Source organism: Gossypium raimondii, chromosome 10 (genome assembly GCF_025698545.1).
Source record: "Gossypium raimondii isolate GPD5lz chromosome 10, ASM2569854v1, whole genome shotgun sequence".
Lineage (NCBI taxonomy): Eukaryota > Viridiplantae > Streptophyta > Magnoliopsida > Malvales > Malvaceae > Gossypium > Gossypium raimondii.
The window spans coordinates 27,239,218-27,259,387 of NC_068574.1; the positions used below are offsets into that span (position 1 = coordinate 27,239,218).

The 20,170-nt window shown below is 34.5% G+C and overlaps 1 long non-coding RNA gene and 1 other non-coding gene across 5 annotated transcripts; one reads left to right on the top strand and one right to left on the bottom strand.

Annotated features, from left to right (window-relative positions):
• Positions 1 to 148: 148 nt before the first annotated feature.
• LOC128033615 (uncharacterized) lies at positions 149 to 8,977 on the top strand. 4 transcript variants are annotated; one of them, XR_008189594.1, is made up of 3 exons: positions 149 to 354; positions 517 to 799; positions 1,869 to 8,977. It is a non-coding gene; the product is annotated as an uncharacterized LOC128033615 (long non-coding RNA). The 4 variants fall into 4 exon arrangements; XR_008189592.1 differs by having other exon boundaries at positions 614 to 799; XR_008189593.1 differs by having other exon boundaries at positions 152 to 799; positions 1,869 to 8,253; positions 8,387 to 8,977.
• LOC128034329 (small nucleolar RNA R71) lies at positions 2,384 to 2,490 on the bottom strand. Its single transcript, XR_008190457.1, has one exon. It is a non-coding gene; the product is annotated as a small nucleolar RNA R71 (small nucleolar RNA).
• Positions 8,978 to 20,170: the final 11,193 nt, after the last annotated feature.

A 20,170-nucleotide genomic window follows, 5' to 3' on the forward strand; every position in this document is an offset into this window, starting at 1 on the left:
GGGCTGGTCTTTATTGAAAATGAATTGGACCCAGACACTTGAGCCCAACAACAAAGTTCAACAAATAACAGAAGCCCAGCAGCGAGACCCACCAGGCAAAAAGAAAACACAAAAGAAATCAGAAAAAGGAAACTAAAAGTCCCCTGTCAAGTCGAATTTAATGAAACTGCCACCCACCACTCCCCAAATCTACTTTTCATCAAAATTGGAAAAAAGAAACTACTTTTCATCAAAACCCTTTATCTTCTTCTCCGATAATATGAAAGACCTTTGAGATTCTCAATCGAGTTCACATTCCCGCTGCCTTCCCAGTCCTAGCAAAGCGACGGCGTAAAAAGGCACACTCTGTTCCAAGTAAAACTCCTCTTTTCTCTTTAAACTCTATGTGGCAATAATATGAATTGTCTGATTTACCCGTCTAGGAATATGCTTAAACCATATCTTGTTAAATCGACCCTTATTCTGGTGTATTTTCTCTAATATAAGCTCTTATTTCTGGCTTGTCTTCAACATCAGCCAAACATTTTTTATAATTGTTAACACATATCCCTCGATTTCTACTGCGTCCACACACATGGTTACCCCAACCTAACTGCATGAGCGTATATGCCAGCTTCTGCGGCAAAAGAGGAGGCAATCCGATTCTCCACCACTGACTTTAAGACCAAAACCTCCCCCTATCGTTTCTGACCACCAACCCCACAGCAGATCTGAAGTGACGATGGTTAAAAACTGCGTCAAAATTGATGCGCACGATTTCATTCTCTAGGGGTTTCACTCTAAAAAAGAAAGATGTTTGGTAAGGCTTCTATTACTCATAACATCATTTTCCTGCACAAATATGGTTATTATGTCCACTAACTCCCTCCCAGAACTATTTTTCCTTTCATGCATTACTTTGTTCTTTGCACTCTAGATTGTTTGATTCATGTTTAAAATGTTTGTGCCTCAATCGATCATGTTTTCAATTAAATTCAAGCATGTATTTCATATTGGATGCAATACAATTAGTTGAGTGATCCTAACCAGATGACGGCTAGTGGACATAATAATTGAAAAGTGCATGCTTAATTTTTATCCTAACTCGACTAAATTGAAGGTTCATAATAACTTTAACGAGCTTTATTATCTTGCATAGTTTTTAGGTTTATTTGATTAAACAGTTTCAAACCTAACCCATCCCTGTTACCTCACATAAATAAATACTAAGAAACCCTTAGTTTAATATGATCAATATAATACATGTTTCACTAAGTAAAATATTTCGAGAGGACTTAAGTCGATTTCCAAACTCATGAAAGATCGAGTTTCCATGGAATATTTTCCGAACACTATTAAGCATGATGAAAATGAGTTAAATTGATTAATGTAATTATCCTAGCCTATTCATGTTATTGATTATTGAAGTTGTGTTTCTGCTACTAAATTCATTCATTCATTTTAGGTAATTATCATACTTTGCATTTAGATTAATTTGCATTAGGGATCAATTTTGCATCTAGTTAATTTAACTTAGTTTAATCATCATCACCCAAATTATTGTGTTTTTAACACCAAATTGTTAACTTGTAATTTTACAAATAATTGATTAACATACACAATTCCTGTGGAGACGATAACTCATTTTACTTACTTATTACTTGAACTACTATGTACACTTGCACAAAAATACCGTTACGAGTTTTTGGCATTGTTGCTGGGGACTGTTGCCTTAATCATTTTGTTGAAATTATTCTTTATAGTTTGGTTTTTATTTTATTTTTATCTAACCTCTAACTTTACTAATTTATTCTTGATTCTTTATTTTTTATGATTTATTTGTCTGGTGTTTATAAGCATTGATTAAATTATCGATTTATTACCTGTAGACCCTAAAATCGAGCGAACATTTAGACAGAGAAGACGCGAGAGGTTAGCTAAAAGATAAACTGAGATGGACCTTGGAAATCAGAATGATGGACAAGGTAATGGAGTCAATCATGTGTACAACCCAATCCTTATTACTAATGATAGGGATCATGCCATAAGATAATATGTTGTGCCATTCTTCAATGAGTTAAATCCGGGAATTAGGAGGTCGAATATCGAGGCACCCCAATTTGAGTTGAAACCAGTGATGTTTCAAATACTTCAAACAATGGGCCAGTTCAGTGGTATGCCCATGGAAGATCCTAATCTTCACCTTTGATTATTCATGGAGATAAGTGATTCGTTTAAAATAGCTGGTGTGATTGAAGATGCGTTAAGGTTGAAGCTGTTTTCATACTCATTGAGAGATCAAGCACGAGCATGGCTGAATTCATTACCACCAAGTTCAATATCTACTCGGCAAGAGTTAGCAAAAAGGTTTTTAGTAAAGTATTTTCCATTGAGTAAGAACGTAATGTTGCAAAATGACATTACTACTTTCCAACAATTAGGTGATGAGCCCCTGTACGAGGCGTGGGAAAGATTCAATGAGCTACTTCATAAGTGTCCTCATCATGGGATTCCACATTGCATCTAGTTGGAGATGTTTTATAACGGCCTCAATGCACACACAAGATTGATGGTAGATGCTTCTGCGAAAGGCGCGATTTTGTCTAAGTCTTATAATGAGGCTTATGAGATCATCAAGAGGATCGCTAGCAACAACAACTTCAGGAAGACGAGTAGCCGTAGTGCACGAAGTGGATGCACTTACATCAATCTCTGCTCAGGTATCTTCTATTTCCTCAATGTTGAAACAGTTTACTATTAATAGTTCTAATAATTTTGTAGCTCAATCTCTAAGTTAGTATAATGTTGTTTCCTTTGTATATTGTGAGGATGACCATTCTTTCGAGAATTGCCCTTCCAACCCTGAGTTTGTTTATTATGTAAGGAATTGGTCTCAAAATAGAAGTGGACAAGGACCACAGTCCAACTTCTACAATCCTTTATGGCACAATCATCCAAATTTTTCTTGGAGTAACCAAGGAAATGGGCTGAACAACACCTACATCTAGCATAGACCTAACCAATCTCAAGGGTTTAACCAACAAGCTCCAAAACCACCTCAAGCTGAATCATCAAACAATTTGGAGGACTTGTTGAAGGTGTACATGGTGAAAAGTGATGCATTAATCCAAAGTCAAGCAGTAACAGTAAAGAATTTAGAGAACCAAATGGGTCAGTTAGCTACCGAGCTTCGTAATAGACCGCAAGGAGCCTTGCCGAGTGATACAAAAAATCCAAGGAATTTTGGTAAGGAACATTGCAAGGTAGTTTCATTATGAAGTGATAAGATTTTGGAACCCAAGAAGGTTGTGATTGAGGATGAGCCTATGAGAAGGAGGAAAGTCAACCAACAGTTAAAGTTCTTATATTGGAAAAGCCAGATATTGAGAAATCTGATGAGGTAAAATCTAAAGTAGTGAATTCCGATACGCTAACACATTCTTTTATAGATTTATCTCTTCGGAAAAGTTGTCCAATTCAACCTAAAGTTCCATCACCTCCATATCCTCAAAGACTCCAGCAGCACAGGAAAAAACAAGAGGTGCAATTCAAGAAGTTCTTGAATGTTCTGAAGCAACTTCACATCAACATCCCATTGGTGAAAGCTTTAGAGCAAATTCCTAATTACGTGAAGTTCATAAAGGACATCCTACCCAAGAAGAAAAGACTTAGTGAGTATGAGACTGTCGCTTTAATAAAGGAGTACAATGCGTTCCTACAGAACAAGCTACCTCCAAAATTGAAGGAACTTAGAAGTTCACTATACCCTGTAACATCAGAGAATCTTACTGTGGTAAAGCTTTGTGCGACCTTGGAGCAATCATCAACTTGATGCCCAAATCTATTTTTAAGTTTTTGGGAATAGGTAAAGTAAAACTCACTACTGTGACACTTCAACTAGTGAATCAGTCTTTAGCATATTTCGAAGGAAAGATCAAAGATGTTTTGGTAAGAGTTGATAAGTTTATTTTTCCTGCTGACTTTATTGTGTTAGACTTTGAAGAAGATAAGGAAGTGTTGATCATCCTTGGGAGACCTTTCCTAGCTACGAGAAGAACATTAATAGATGTGCAAAAAGGCGAACTCATAATGAGAGTTCAAAACGATCATGTAACATTTAATGTTCTGAAAGTAATGAAATATCCAAATCCAATGGAGGAATGTTCAGTAATGGAGGAGTAAGAAACCTTAGTTTCTATGGAATGGGAAAGTAATCTTGAAGAAGACTCATTAGAGAACACTTTAGAGTCTGACCCATTGGAAGATGAAAAAGGTAATGAAAATATGGTTTGATGGAAGCCAATCTGAGAAGCTATGTTCAACCACTGCGGTTTAAACCATTAGAGTTGAAAGTTCGAGAATTTACACAACACAAGTTATCAATCAATGAACCACCTAAGCTCAAACTAAAGGTACTCCTTTCCCATTTAAAATACGTTTATTTAGGTAACAATTTTACTTTACCTATGATTGTTTCAGCAGAACTAACAGAACATCAAGAAGAGCAATTGGTTATTGGTTGGACCATAGTTGACATTCGAAGTATAAGCCCTTCCTTTTGTATGCAAAAAATTATTTTAGAGGGTGAAAGACGTAGAATCAATGGGCAAAGGAGACTTAACCCTATCACGATAGAGGTAGTGCGGGAGTAATGATCAAATGGTTAGATGCGGGAATTATCTACCCCATATCAGATAATCCGTGGGTAAGTCCGGTATAGTGTGTACCAAAGAAAGGTGGGATCACGATTTTTTAGAATGAACGTAACGAGTTAATCCCGATGAGAACTGCCAAGGGTTGGAGAATCTGTATTGGCTATAGAAAGTTGAACAAAACTACTCGGAAGGACCATTTCCAGTTGTTTTTTATGGATCAAATGTTAGATCGATTGGCATGTAATGAATTTTACTGCTTTTAGATGGATATTCGGGATACAATCAAATAGTTGTAGCCCTAGAAGACCAACATAAAACTACTTTTACTTGCACGTACGATACATTTTCTTTTAAACGCGTACCTTTTGGCTTATGTAATACGCTTGCCACATTTTAGTGATGTATGATGGGAATTTTCACTGATATGGTTGAAAATTTTGTCGAAGTTTTCATGGATGATTTTTTAATTTTTGGTAACACTAATGAAGTTTGTTTGAGTAATTTGGCTAAGGTGCCAAAGAGATACAAGGTGATGAATCCTATCCTTAACAGGGAGAAATGCCATTTTATGGTTAAGGAATGAATTGTCTTAGGACATAAAATTTCCAAAAGTGGTATTGAAGTTCATAAAGCTAAGGTGGATGTAATTGAAAAGTTACCACCTCCAGTTAGTGTGAAAGGAGTTAGAAGTTTCTTAGGCCATGCTAGTTTTTATCGTAGATTTATTAAAGATTTTTCAAAAATTTCTAAACCTTTGTGTATGCTTTTGTAAAAAGATATTATTTTTTATTTAACAAAGCATGTTCAGAAGCTTTCAATGAATTGAAAAATTGATTAATCTCAGCCCCAATAATTATTATTCTTGATTGGAACTCACCTTTTGAGTTGATGTGTGACGCAAGCGATTTCGCTGTTGGAGTTGTGATAAGTCAAAGAAGAAACAAAGTGTTTCATCCTATCTAATATGCAAGCATAACTTGGATAGGAGCCCGGTTCAATTATACAACAACTGAAAAAGAACTCTTTGCTATATTTTTTTTTCTTTTGACAAAGTTATAGTGTTTACCGATCATGCGGCCATAAAATACTTACTCACAAAGAAATATGCCAAACTGAAACAAAGTTGATGGATACTTTTACTCTAAGAATTTGACCTTGAGATTCAAGACAGAAAGCGTTTTGAAAACCAAGTAGCTAACCATCTGTCAAGGTTGGAACAAAATGAGGTAACCCCTTCACTTTTTCTTATTAATGAAAATTTCCCTAATAAACATATCTTTGAGGTAAGTCGAATTCATGAAACACTTGGGTTCGTTGATTTTGCAAATTATTTAGCATGTGGAATAATTCCTCGAGAATTGACATACCAACAAAGGAAGAAATTCCTTCATGATAGTCGGTATTATTTCTGGGATGATCCATTTTTGTTTAAACAATATGCAGATAACATAATTAGGAAGTGCGTAGCTAAAAGTGAAATTGCAGAGATCTTTTACCATTTCCATTCATCTCCGAGTGGGGGACACTTTGGCGGTTCTCGTACTGTAGCAAAGATTTTACAATCAAGATTCTTTTGGCCTACAATATTCAAGGATGCATATGCATATGTGAAAAACTAGGGTAGATGCCAAAAGACTGAAATATATCATAGAGGAACAAGATGCCCTTGGCAAATATTTTAGAGGTTGAATTATTCGATGTATAGGGCATTGATTTTCTAGGCCCGTTTCCTTCTTCTTATGGGAACAAAAATATTTTAGTAGCTGTAGATTATGTATCCAAGTGGGTTGAAGTTGAGGCATACCCAACAAATGGTGCTAAGGTAGTCATGCGATTCCTACATAAGCATGTATTTACACAATTTGGGACTCTAAGAGCTATAATTAGCAATGAAAGATCTCACTTTGTAAATAATTGGCTTAAGTGGTTACTTGACAAGTATGATGTGAAACAAAAAGTTGCTAATGCCTATCATCCACAGTCAAATGGGCAAGTTAAAAGGGTGAATCGTGAAATAAAAGGTATTCTTGAAAAGGTAGTGCACCTCAATAGAAAATATTGGTCTCAAAGGCCCAGTGATGCTTTATGGGCCAATCGAACTACTTTTAAGACGTCGTTAGGAATGAATCCGTATCGGTTAGTATTTGTTGCTTGAGTTGGAAAATAAGACTCACTAGGCTTTGAAACAATTAAATTTGGATCTTAAGCAAACAAATGAGAGAAGAATGCTATAGCTCAATGAGTTGGAAGAGTTGAGGTTATTTTCAGACTAGAATGCCAAGATATGTAAAGAAAAATCTAAAAGATGGCATGAAAATTGTTTACAACCTTGTGAATTCAGAGTCAGAAGGTGTTGTTTAATTCAAGGCTAAGGTTATTTCCTGTGAAGCTCAAGTCTCGATGGAAAGGACCTTATACCATCTATAAAGTTTATCCATATGGAGCTGTAGAATTGTACGACAACCATGGAGGTACGTTTAAAGTTAATGGTTAACGTCTCAAACACTATTAGGATGGTGAAGTTGAGCAAGTTGAAACCTCGTTCAAATTAATAGACCCTTAATTTTTCATGTTTTTACTTTTTAATAATTAGTTAGAAATTATTTTCTTGAATTAGTACATTTAATTAATTCTGTGTAAGGATATTGGAACTTAAGTAGGACCATTTGTAACCTCTCCAACCTTTCCTGGGAATTGATTTAATGTAATCTTTTGAGAAGAAATTTTCTAATTAACTTCGAAATTTTTATTTTCATTTTAATCTTTGTTTTTAATGTTAATTTTAATTGTTTATGTTTAATAAGGGGGTCAAATTGGCCCAAGTACTAATCATTTTATTTTGTTTTTTAAGTAGTTCAATTTGTAAATACAGTTTGGGCTCAATGCTTGAAACAGTAAAGAGGAGAAAATTTACCCCATATTGCCGACCAAAGAGTTCTTAAAACCCTAATTTTGCCGCCACTTTCTTTTCCATCTTACCTTACTGTCCAAGTAACCTTTGTAACTAAAATTTTGCTACAACTTTACCTTGATTTATTACTATATAAACCCCTTTTTACCACTATATATTTTCATAACCATTCAAGAAATTAGCTTAAACCCTAGCCACTTATTCTTTTTCCTCTTAGCCATGAGTCTTAAATCCCGAAGAATCTCCCCAATTTCTTTCCCTTGTTGCAAAACCCTATTATCGCTGCCACATAGCTCTTGCTGGAGTAATTTTTCCACCGTCGCAAACCTCTTACTATCATCCATTGTCGATTTCTTTTCCCTTCCTTTTGCCAAAATTCTGCCTATATTTCAGAAAAAATACCATGTCTAGTAAAAGAACTAGATCTTTCAAGACCAATGCCGAAAATCTAATCGTGATTCAAGATGAGGAAGCGAGAGAAAGGTTTGATTCTATCTTAAAAAATCAACATATGATGCTAGAAAAAGGTTTCAATTTAGAGAGCAATGACAAAATGGTGGTGCCTTTGCCAATTCGAAAAAAAATTGATGTCCTCAATTGAACTATTCCTGTAATGCGCGAACACTTCCTGAAGAGGAGTTAGTTCAAGAATTTCATGCCAACGTAACTGTGCCAAATGCTATGGAATTTATTGTTCACAAAAAGAAGGTACCCTTAACTTCTAAATCCATTAATGATTTGTTTTATTTGCCTGATGTTGAAGAGGATGAGTACTTTGCCATGATGACGAATATAAATTGGGATTTTCTTTAACAAGTACTTAATATTGTCACAAATCTAGGATCCCAATGGATTATAAGAAAGTATGGTAGTTATTCTTGCCGAAGGGAATATCTAAAATCGGTGGCTAAGGTATGGCTTTACTTTGTTCAATATAACTTCATGCCTATCTCATATAGTTCTACTATCTTGATGGAATGGATGATTTTTTTAATGCAATTATGACAGCAAGGTTTATCAATGTTGGAAAAATTATTCTCATGGAGATCCATGATTGAGCTAAAAAAAAAGATAAGAAGTATCCACTTTCCATCATTGATTACTTTACTTTGCTTAAGGGCCCAAGTTAAATCAAAAGCAAACCTGAAGGGCTAGTATGTTCAAGGTTGCATCACAGCCCATGATCTTGAAAGGTTAGTGGAGAATGTCCATGAGTTGAACCCAGTTGAACCGAATGAACCAACCGAACCAGAAATTGACGAAATTGATTATGTAATTATCCTAGCCTATTCGCGTTATTGATTGTTGAAGTTGTATTTCTGCTGCTAAATTCATTCATTCATTCATTTTAGTTAATTATCATACTTTGTATTTAGATTAATTTGCATTAGGGATCAATTTTGCATCTAGTTAATTTAACTTTTTTTAATCATCATCACTCAAATTATTGTGCTTTTATCACCGAATTGTTAACTTATAATTTTGCAAATAATTGATTAACATACACAGTTCCTGTGGAGACGATAACTCAGTTTACTTATTATTTGAATGACTATGTACACTTGCACAAAAAAATCATTACAGTTGTCTACAATTCCATTTAGGGAGATGGCTAGTCTTGGCTATCGGAGAAGTTGACTCCACGAGTAGAGACATAAATGTATTCATTGGTAGAATGATACATTGGACTGGACCCAAAATGAATTAATTCTTAATTCGTTTGTGAATTAATTCACTTGTGACATTCATGATGTGATTTATCTAATTCCTAAGTTAGTCGCTGACTATACGTATGCAACTCCTGTGTTTTGTTATAAGTAGAGGCCTGTTCTCTAAAGATGATCGAGGCCATAGTTGGTATGTTCGGTACATGACTTGTGTATGGCATGCATTTACTAGCAACAGTGGAATTCATAACTCAATTAAAGAGTTAATGATATCCTCTCATTGACATTGTGTGGATTTATAAATATAGAAAGTGACCACGGGTTACTTTTTCTCGAACGAGTAATTTATCACAGTCATTTGTTGACAGTGATCATATTAATTATTAAGAAGACATAATGGTGACAATGAGATAAAATAGTATTGTATTGAGTGAACGAATTTAACTCAAAGGAATCAAGGATATCATATGAAGGTAACACACACATGAATAGGTCATTGGACAAAGCAGTTGGATGAATTGCTTTCGTAAAAAGTATACAATAATGAGTTTTCAATCATTGTACTTCTTGTGGACTGACTCCATGATTAAGTTATTGTGAATTATCAAAATGATACTTCTAGAAATAATTGCAATCACTAGAGCATAATTGTATTTGTCCGATTGGTCCCTCCACTAGCTCAACAAAAACTCAATCGGACTGCATTTAAATTAGAAGAAAATTCTACGACTTTGAAAATAATCTAATTGAGTCGATTTATTTAATCTAGAATTAAATTAGGTGGTCATGAGAATTGTTCAACTAGATAATTTGATTAAAGAATTTTCTAGAAAAATTAATTTGAAAATTTTAAGTGACTTTTGAAAAATTAATTTTGATCAAGTAAGATTAAATTAATCAAATTAATTAAAATTAATATGATATTTTTGTAAATTAATTTTCAAGTCAAACAATTGGCTCAATGGGTAATTGAACTTGAAAATTGGACCTAAGATCGTAAATTGGGCTCGAGAGCCCAAAATCGAGACTAAGATCTGAAAACTGGTCGAACTGGGCCCTATATGTGAAATTAGGCTGGCACTCCCAACGGTGGCTAGACTAGACCAGTTGGGTTGTCACTTACCAGGATCGCACCGACAACAACTGAACCGGGTCGGGGTGCCATAAAGGTGCCACACCTGCATCACTGGACACAATGGTGCCAGCGGCTGCCACAGCGATGTCCCGGTGACTAGTAGAGGTTGGTCATTGGTGGTTAAGCAGTGGAAGAGTTACACTCCTACTGAGACTCTACCAGAGAATTTGATTTCAGATTAACTATTCCAAAAATAATATTATTTTAATATATTAATATTTAATTTAATACTTATATTAATAATATTTTATTAATTTAATATTAAAGTGATTTTCTTAGTATTAAATTTAATTTAATGTTTGTCTTGTAGATAAACATTCTATTATTTTAATAAGATTATAAATATTAGATTAAATTTAATATTAAAGTGATTAAATTTAATCATAGTTGAACTCTCTAAACTCTCACTATACAAAGAGAACCTTGGGTCATTATTTTACACACATTTGAATTCAAGAGAAATTTGTATAGATAAAATTCTATGAAGAGATTATTTCAAAAAATTTCTAGAGATATTTTTCTAATTTACAACTTGACCCAAAAGTTTAGAGAAATTATGAAATTACCCCACTAGTAATTTTTGTAAAAAAAATTTTGATTCGAAGAGAGGCCACACTTGGCAAACATGAGCTTAAGAATAGCGGAGAAGACTATTCGGTCGAAGCGCTCATTCTAGACGAATTGAAAAGATACAATTTTGATTAAGTGTTTATTACTTTAGATATCACAACCAAGATCTTGTTTTGGAAAAAATTATAAAACCCTAGATTTTCCTAAATTTTTTTGTTGATGCGTTTTTCAAAACCATTTTTTTCAACACTAACATGGGATCCAATCGCACTCCCGAGCCTCTACAAATCCCTTCCTGAGATCCATTCCCCAGATTCGATGGTTGATCAGAGAGACCATTTTGAAACTTAGTAGTAATTTTGATTCCAATATTTGGTATCTAAGTTTTATTCACATTTTTTGAATCAAATTTTGTCTCCCATAGGATAGGGTCGGGTTGGAGCCGAGTCAACGAAAAAATTTAGGCACCTTTTCTAGGTTTGGTCTAGTACGAAAAATTGACCTAAAATTTTACCAATGTTTAATTCGGATAAAAATGTTAAAATCCGAGTCCAGCCTAGCATGTCTATGTTAAAATTTTTTTATATTTTTTATATAAAAATAAATTTAAAAATATAATACATCAAATACACTAACAACATTAAAATAAATGTTTCCCAACAAATGAGAAATTTTTAAAAAAAATATACTTAAATAACACTAAGATAAGTGAAACTTAGCAAGCAAATACATCTAAAATAGTAGCAAATTTAATAATAAAACAAGAATTATACAATATTCAAACAATAAGAACAAAATAATAGTAATATAATAGTGAAATGATAGCAAAATAATGACAAAACGGTAAAAAAGCTAGAACAATCTCTTTTTTTTTTTTTTGCAAATTCAAGCTGGATCGAATCTGACTAAATAACGTTTACCCGAAACCCGACCCATTTAGAAAAAAGGCATTAATTTTTTGTCCAAGCTTAATTTTCGAGCCTATATTTTTGCCCAAACTCTCCCACTTTTTGAGCGGACATTCGGACCAAGCCATGAACAAGTCTACCATGAACATGGCAAAATATTAAGTAAATTTATATAATATACCAATTACAGTCATGAATATTTATTAAAAATAGAAAAAAAATTAGATTTAGATTTAGCTCACTGATTTAATCATAACTTTTTTACATTATTATCTTTAAATTATTTATAGTTTTACTCCATAGCAATACATGAAATCAACTTTCATTTATATTCTTATAGGTTAACCTTTAGTTAAAACAAAACTTGATTTCAAGTATTTTTAAATTTATTCCAAAACAAATTTATATATAATTAATTTTATATATACATTATTATATTTATAAAATATATGCAAGTTAAATTTGAAATAATTTTACTTATTAAATATTTAATCCAAATATTTTTTAAGAATAAAGTTTATTATAAAAATTAAATATTGGAATATTATTTTTTATTTAATAAGATTAAAATTAATAATAATTTACTAATATTTTTTTTTGTGAAGTACAAACAACGATTAGCACGACTCAAACCCAAGTCACACCTAGAGTAGTGAACACCCTTAACCATCAAGCCAATACACAAGATTCATTTATTAATATTATTTAATGTGTTATTATTAATTTATTTCGAATAATACGTTTCATATGTTATTTTCAAGTACACTGGATGTCCAATAATAATAATAACAACTAAATATTCTATCAATAATAAATTTGGAAAATTATACAATTACACACCCAACTATTAGTGTTTTTCCTTTGGACACAAAACTATAAAATTTTCAATTTCATCACTAACGTTTTAAATCATTTTTGTTTGTCACTATTTGTTAAATATTTAACTTAACTGTGACATTTTTCTAATTGGTATAATAACATATTCAGTTTTGATACGTACACAACCTACAATTTGGTCCTAATTCTAAATTATTCAATAAATTTAACCTTTCATATTTATAAATTTATCAATTTGATCCTCAAACACATATAATTAAATGATGGGTAAATACCTAGTTGGTCACCTAATTTTTTAGACGTTTTCATTTTGGTCACCTAAATAAAAAACTTGTAATTTGGTCACTACTATTATAATAATTTATCATTTTGATTACCCAACCGTTAAATCTCTAACCCCTGACTATGCACGCCATATAATCAATTTTAAGTTTTTTTACCTCTATTATTGTTTATCATGTTCTTACTCTAACCCATTTTTTCCCTCCAAGCTACCCCTTTCTTCCATCATTTTTTTCTTTTTCCTTTTGCTCCCTATTTTTTTCTAAACAAATTTCACTTTTACTCCTATTTTAATTAGACTATTTATTTAATAAAATATTTGTGTTTGATTTTTTGATTGTTGAGTTTATGTTGCCTCTGTTTTGAAAAACCGACTTAAATATTGATAAATGCTGATTTTTTTTTAAATTTACCAAATTAGGCCGATTTTTTGAATAATTACTAGAATAGGTTGATTCATGTGAAATGTAAAAAAATGCTTCCAGTTGGAAGCATTTTCAATTAGGGTTTTCTAAGGTTGGTTTTTTAGGGTTTTTTGGGATTAGGGTTTTGAAGTAAGGTTTTTGTGTTTGGAGTTATTCTAGGGTTTAGGGTTGAGAATTTTAAATTGTGAAAGTGTTTAAAATAATAATAATTGTAATTATTAAATTTGAAAATTAAAATATTCATATTTACACCAATCATATATTCGAATTTCATTATGCATAATGATTTATAATTGAAACTCGGAGTACTCGATTTGGATGTAAAACTAGTTTTAATTTTTTTTCATTTTTTTAATCTTATTTTGATTCGATATTTCATTAAAATATTTATCCAGTGCATTATTTTTGATGAGATGGGTTCTGAAAATATATCCCGAGAATCCCGGGATATCTGAAATATGAAGTGAAATTCCTCGGTTAGTGGGGGATTGAAATTTGTAGAGACAAAATGCTCTAAAAAGGATGTACTGTCAGCAAAAGTACTGAAAGTACATCCAGTTGGGAAGCGTTTTTAGCTGACTTGGCACTGAAAATGCTTCAAGTTGAATACGTTTTTAGTACTTTTGCTGACAGTGTCTTACTTGGAGCATTTTATCTCTACAAATTTCAACCCCCCACTAATCGGGGAATTTTTTCATAATCAAATAGGAGGTCATCCCCTGGGCTATAAATGTAACATATTTCAGCCTCCGGTGGCATAAGACCTTTACAAGGAAATAAAATTTTAAGAAGTTCAAAAGAATAGAAGTTCGTAGGGAAGGTATAAGTTAGAGCAATGACACATTCTTTTCGCATATTGTTTTTGTTTTGAACTTCTTTCGATAGATTATTTGGTTCAAAATGAGTGGAAGGATTAATGCTATTATTTATTATGATGGTGAGGTGTATGACACTGAGAACGGGATGGTTTTTTTATCGGAGAACATAGAGCGGTTGGCATTTAACCAGAACATACAGTTTCTAGAACTCTGAATAAGAATTAGGCGAAAAATCATCGGATCCAACCAGATGAGAGTATCGTCTCTTAAGTATCGATTTTATGCTTTGGTCGACCCCGTCAGGTATGACACTTTCGATATCAAAGGTGTAAGGGCTTGGAGGTGATGGTGCAAACACATATTGACAGTGGATCACCGTTTCTCAAGTTATATGTGGAATTTTCAAGGCCAGATGAAGGCCCTTAGACGTCAACTATTATTGTTCGAAAGACCAGAACGGTTGAAAATGTCGATAGTCGAATGACACAGTTGTGTGGTGGGTTCACCACTTTATTAGGAAGTTCCTATTATGATATCTTGGAATTATCAATGGGAAGACATTCATCCGTCTCGGCCTTAGATTTCAACTGTGGGAGGCAAGACACAGAACAATTGGGTGTTGGTGGTAAAACAGAATACACGACCCCTACATGATACTCAATTAGCATGTTTGACATGAACTTCGGCCAGTGAGTGTTCAACACTGGGAATACTTACGTGGGAATGGCATCAACTTCTAGCTATTGGGAATCGACAAATGATTCTGGGCGTTTCAAAAACCACACAAGAAAGGATAATGTACTCCTTACAACATCCACCGACGAGGGGACATCCAACACGATAGATGTTGGTGGGTTTGAGAATAAAGATGGAAATAAATCTGATGTCGATCCAGTCTGAGAGCCCGATGCTGACGATTTAGAAATTGCATTAATTTCTAAACTGGAGCATGTTCCAATTGAACCAAAATATGGTAAAGAGGGTGAAGATGTAGAAGAGGATCCATGGTTCACGGTGTACTCGCCTCCAACCCACATGCATAATGTCGACCTATCAATAGAGGATGGGTTGGAGTTTGTAGAAATACCACACAGGAGGCCAGACAGCACAAGTTCCTCGTTGGAATCGGGTGACTTGGAAGTGGGCAAGGAGTTTTTCAGTAAAGATGGTTTTGTCATTGTAGTGAAGCGATATAACATCAAGAACGGGGTTAACTTCCACGTGGCTAAATCCTGATCTGAGAAGTTTGAGGCCAAGTGTGCAATGCAAGATAGTAGATGCGCATGGAAAATCATGGCTTCTATTAAGAAGACAGGGTTGTAGATGATAAAAAAGTTTACCACTCGATATACGTGTGTTGTCACGGGTACTATATCAATACCGATATATATTATGACATAGTTGAATTCCTAAATTTAACATACTCATACCGTTGTAGGTATTTCTTGGGATCATTCGAAGTTGGATTCAGAGATGATCATGACCATAATACTACTGATGGTGACAGTGAGTCCCAGGATTGTTGTGTCATTTTAATTGTAAACATTCGTAGCCAATTCGATTACACGTTTTTGTATCGCAAGGTGTGGATAGAAAAACAGAAGGCATTAGAGAATATGCATAACGGGTGGGGCACGTCATACAACGAGGTATGGCAGTGGTGTCGGATGCTGAAAAGGTACGTCCTAGATTATAGAACTGACTTGGAAATAGGGCCCGCGTACTACAACGACTACTTGCTCCGCGGATGCAGAGTGTTCCATAGTTTGTTTTGGACCTTCAATCAATGCTCACAAGCATTCTAATATTGCAAGTTATTAGTACAAATAGACAGTACCTTTATGTATGTTAGATATACACCTATCTGTTGTTGTTGGCTGTGGCATAGGATGGCAATCCGAGAATCCTTGCAGTTGGGTTTGCAATAATACTGGGGGAGTAAATAGACGACTGGGATTTCTTTCTATCTAGTTTAAGGAGGCATGTCTAACCTCAACCCGATATATGTGTCATCTCTGATTAGGGAACTGGAATACTGTTCGCAATTGAACGATAGGGAAGCTTTTAGGACTGCACACACCATTGGTACTATCTAAAGCATGTTGCGTCCAACTACTAAGGAAAATATCCCTCTACCGCTAAGCAAGCACAAGTTTACAACATGGGTATGCAATCGCAACAATTAAATATTCTATGGTAATTTTATATTCTTTGGTATGTAATTGTCACTATCTAGTTTTATCGACAAGGTACGAGCTCGTGGAAGGTCATTTTCATGAGATGCTGGAAATATTACAGTCAACTAACGATGCAGCAGCACGATACCTCTCTAACATACCCTTCGATTAGTGGACACAATCTTATGACAGGGGTCTATGATATGGCCACATGAAGACAAACCTTGCAGAATGCATTAATTTCATTTTAAAGGGAGCATGTCATTTGCCGATAACCTTTATTGTGAAAGAAACATACTTCTGTTTGGCTAAACTTTCCTCAAGGTGAGTGGCGAGTTATTTTAGGAAATTATAGGGAGGCCACGTGTAGAGCCTTAATGTACTAAAAGAAATTATGAAGGGTACAACATGAGCAAACTGTATGCATCTAGTGTGTCACTCGCGTGAAGACCTATGGTTTTGGGCAACAAAATTTGATAGATTGGACCAAGAAATTACAGGGAGAATGTACAGTCTACACCTGATGAAAATGAATTGCGATTGTGGGAGATTTGACACACTTTATTTTCCATGCTCTCATGCAATTGCAGCTAGTAGCAATCAACACTTGGAAATATCAGCTTTCATTTTGTGGAATGATAACAAATTACAATTTTAATCTTGTCAAATGATAACATAATAATAAAAATCATTGATACAATATAAACATTCAATACAATGATAAAATAAATCAATTCAAATGCAAGTCAGAATTTGTTCCACATCAGGGTGGTCGACAGTTGCGCGCTAAATTCCTTCTTGGTTAAGCGTCTGGTTGGGGTTGTGGTCTTGGTAGGTCACCTTCTCCGCCTTCAGTCAATTACAATCTATGCATCATCGGCTTCCATCGTGCATCCTCTGGTCTAAGAATAGTTGGCTGGAAAGATGACCCACCTTGGTAAAACAAAAGTCCCGGAGGTGTTTGTATCACAAACCGCGAATGATTATAACTATGTTGAGCCCCATACACCGATGGCATAATGAGTGAACTCTTCATCGGTGCTTGAAACATAGATGACCTGGGCATGTAATACATTGGGGACAGATGTCCAAAAGTCCAACCTGACATAAGACTAGAAGCAAAAAAATATGGTCTAATATATGGTGCTTGTGTGAAGATGATAGGGTTAGAATACGCATTAGAATAAGAAAAATTATTTGGATTGGTGAATGGTATGAGCATCGATGCTACGACCATCAGTGTTGGTTCTTACGTGGGCGCTAATGATGGACCCGTCTGATCAGTCCTTGAATTTAATGGGGGTTGTCGTGACCTCGTCGTATGGGGATGCCGACCCTTCTCATCTTTCCCATACAAATAGTACACAAATCTCATATGGTTCTATTCTAGATGTAAGCATTTTGTGGCAACAATGGGTTATGAAATTTTTGTTATTGTATCGAGGGTATGGCTGTATTGTCCCTGATAAATCCATATTTATTTGTTCTTGAAGTATTCACCGAATAGTTCTTTCAATTTCTGGATCAAAGTCGGCAAGAAAATTTAAATTACTTCGGGTCATAAAACACCTAAGATGAAATTGAAAAATAGCAACAAAGAGAAAACAAGTTAGTGAATACTAAATAATATATAAGAAAAACAAAGTACAAAGACACAAAAGAACAAAAATAAACATCAAACAAACGCCATCCCCGACAACGATACCAAAAACTTGATCGGCTGTAAACGTCACAGCAATAATATGCAAGCATACACTGTCGATGCAAGTATAATAGACAAATGTGAGTCTGTCGGATGTCGACCCCACAGGGGTGGTTGTCTTTTGTCTATTAATTTCAGTGAAATAACTAGATAGAAACGAGGTAAATTGTGAGTATAGTTGTCAAAGCAATAACTCGAAAATAATAAGATAAAGTATGCTATGGATAAACTGGGATCCCTAACATGAATCTTCAGTAGTATACTAAGTACTCACACAATATAAAAGATAGGTGATTGTCGACGCAATAAAATTAATGTTTATCTTACCTAATGCCACTCTTTTGTTTAATTTGGGACTTAACCATGCACATTAACCTTACCTTCTGGTGATGGCAATATGGCACTATTAGGAACAAGTGGACTAAATTCCTTTATTCCTTACTCAACTTTCGCTGAAATGCTCATTAGCTTAAACTGTCACTACACCTTCCACTGTTAGTGACTGCAATAACACTTCCGTGTTTAGTACATTCAAACCCCCAAGATTAAACAACAAAAATAAGATTTAATAAGATAAATTTTAACAAAGCATTCATTGTACTTCCATACAGTAGCAAACATAGAGTAATCGCCAGCGTTTTCAAGAAATGAGAAAGAATCGAATGGAGAATACTATTCCTAAGCTACTCGATTGAATTTATCCATTTCCCCTTATTCTACACTTAGATCTCCTCGTTAAGAGTGGATCTGCATCAGTCTTCACGTTGGCTCACCCAAAGGAGGCTCAAGATGCCATGGCCTCAAGCTTAAAAATAGGGTAAGAGAAATGTGGTCCAGCAAAATTCCTTTTCATTCTTCTCAAAATATCCTTTTATGTTCTCCTCAACAGTACAAGTATCCTTCCTTCAGGATTCTTCTATCCTTGTTCGGATAGGGTAATTACACCAGACTGGACAGCTCACTCATGGTTGGCTCTAATCAGACAACTGTCAACTACAGTGACAATTCTGGACGCAATATGGAATTAACTTATGTAGCGACATTAGTGTAGAAAGATATTAAAATTAAAGATAAAATAGGCTAGTATTCACTGAGTTATAAAATGCAATTTAATAAACTGAACATGCTAAAATGTATGCTAAGGGTAACTAAATGGGAACAATTTAAATAATAAGTAGATAGAAAACATATGTTCTTTCTACTATAATCAACCCTATGGGTTTTATCCCAATTGGTAAGTTTACAAGTTCCTACATTGAGTTGGAATCCATAGAATCCATTTCAGCTTTCATAGCTATTTCCTAAAGCTTGGAATCAACACTTTGCATCACTTCGTCATATGTGAGTGTGTAACACCACTAACCCATCTTCATTGTCAGATTAGGGTTACAGAGTATTACCAAGCAAAACAGATCATTTGATTTCATAACAGAAACAAATATACAAAATTAATGTTAACATATAACAATTGAATCTAATCATGGAAACTATCCACTTATGGACCTTAAATCGAGCCTATGGGGCCTTAAAAATAGTTTGGGAACAATTTGGGAACAAATTGAAACAAAATAGAAAATTTTGGAAAAACATGAAAATTTGGAAAATAGGGTTCACACGGCTGTGTGGCATAGCCTAGACTGTGTGGACATTTGAAACATGGACACATGGTCATGTCCCAGCCCATGTGTTCGCCCGTGTCCCAGCTCGTGTGTCCGCTCGTGTGGGTATTCGAAATGGGGCCATACAGTTGTGTACCAAATCATGTGTAAACTCGATGTTGGGTCACACGATCGTGTCGCAAGCCGTGTGCCAAATCATGCTACATACTGACTTGAGACACATGGCCGTGTCACAGGCCGTGTCTCAGACTGCATGAATCCTGCACTTAAAATAATAAAGACACACAGTTGTGTGACAACTCGTGCCCTAGGTTGTGTGCTCTACTTTTATCCCCTCAAACAAGCCATCTCAAAACCTATCATTGCACACCAAGACACATCATTTCCATATAGATTATTATGACCAAAACACACTCCAAAAACATTCAAAACATAAAAAATCAATCATCCTATAAGTTCTAACCAATATGTCATTTAAATGCACC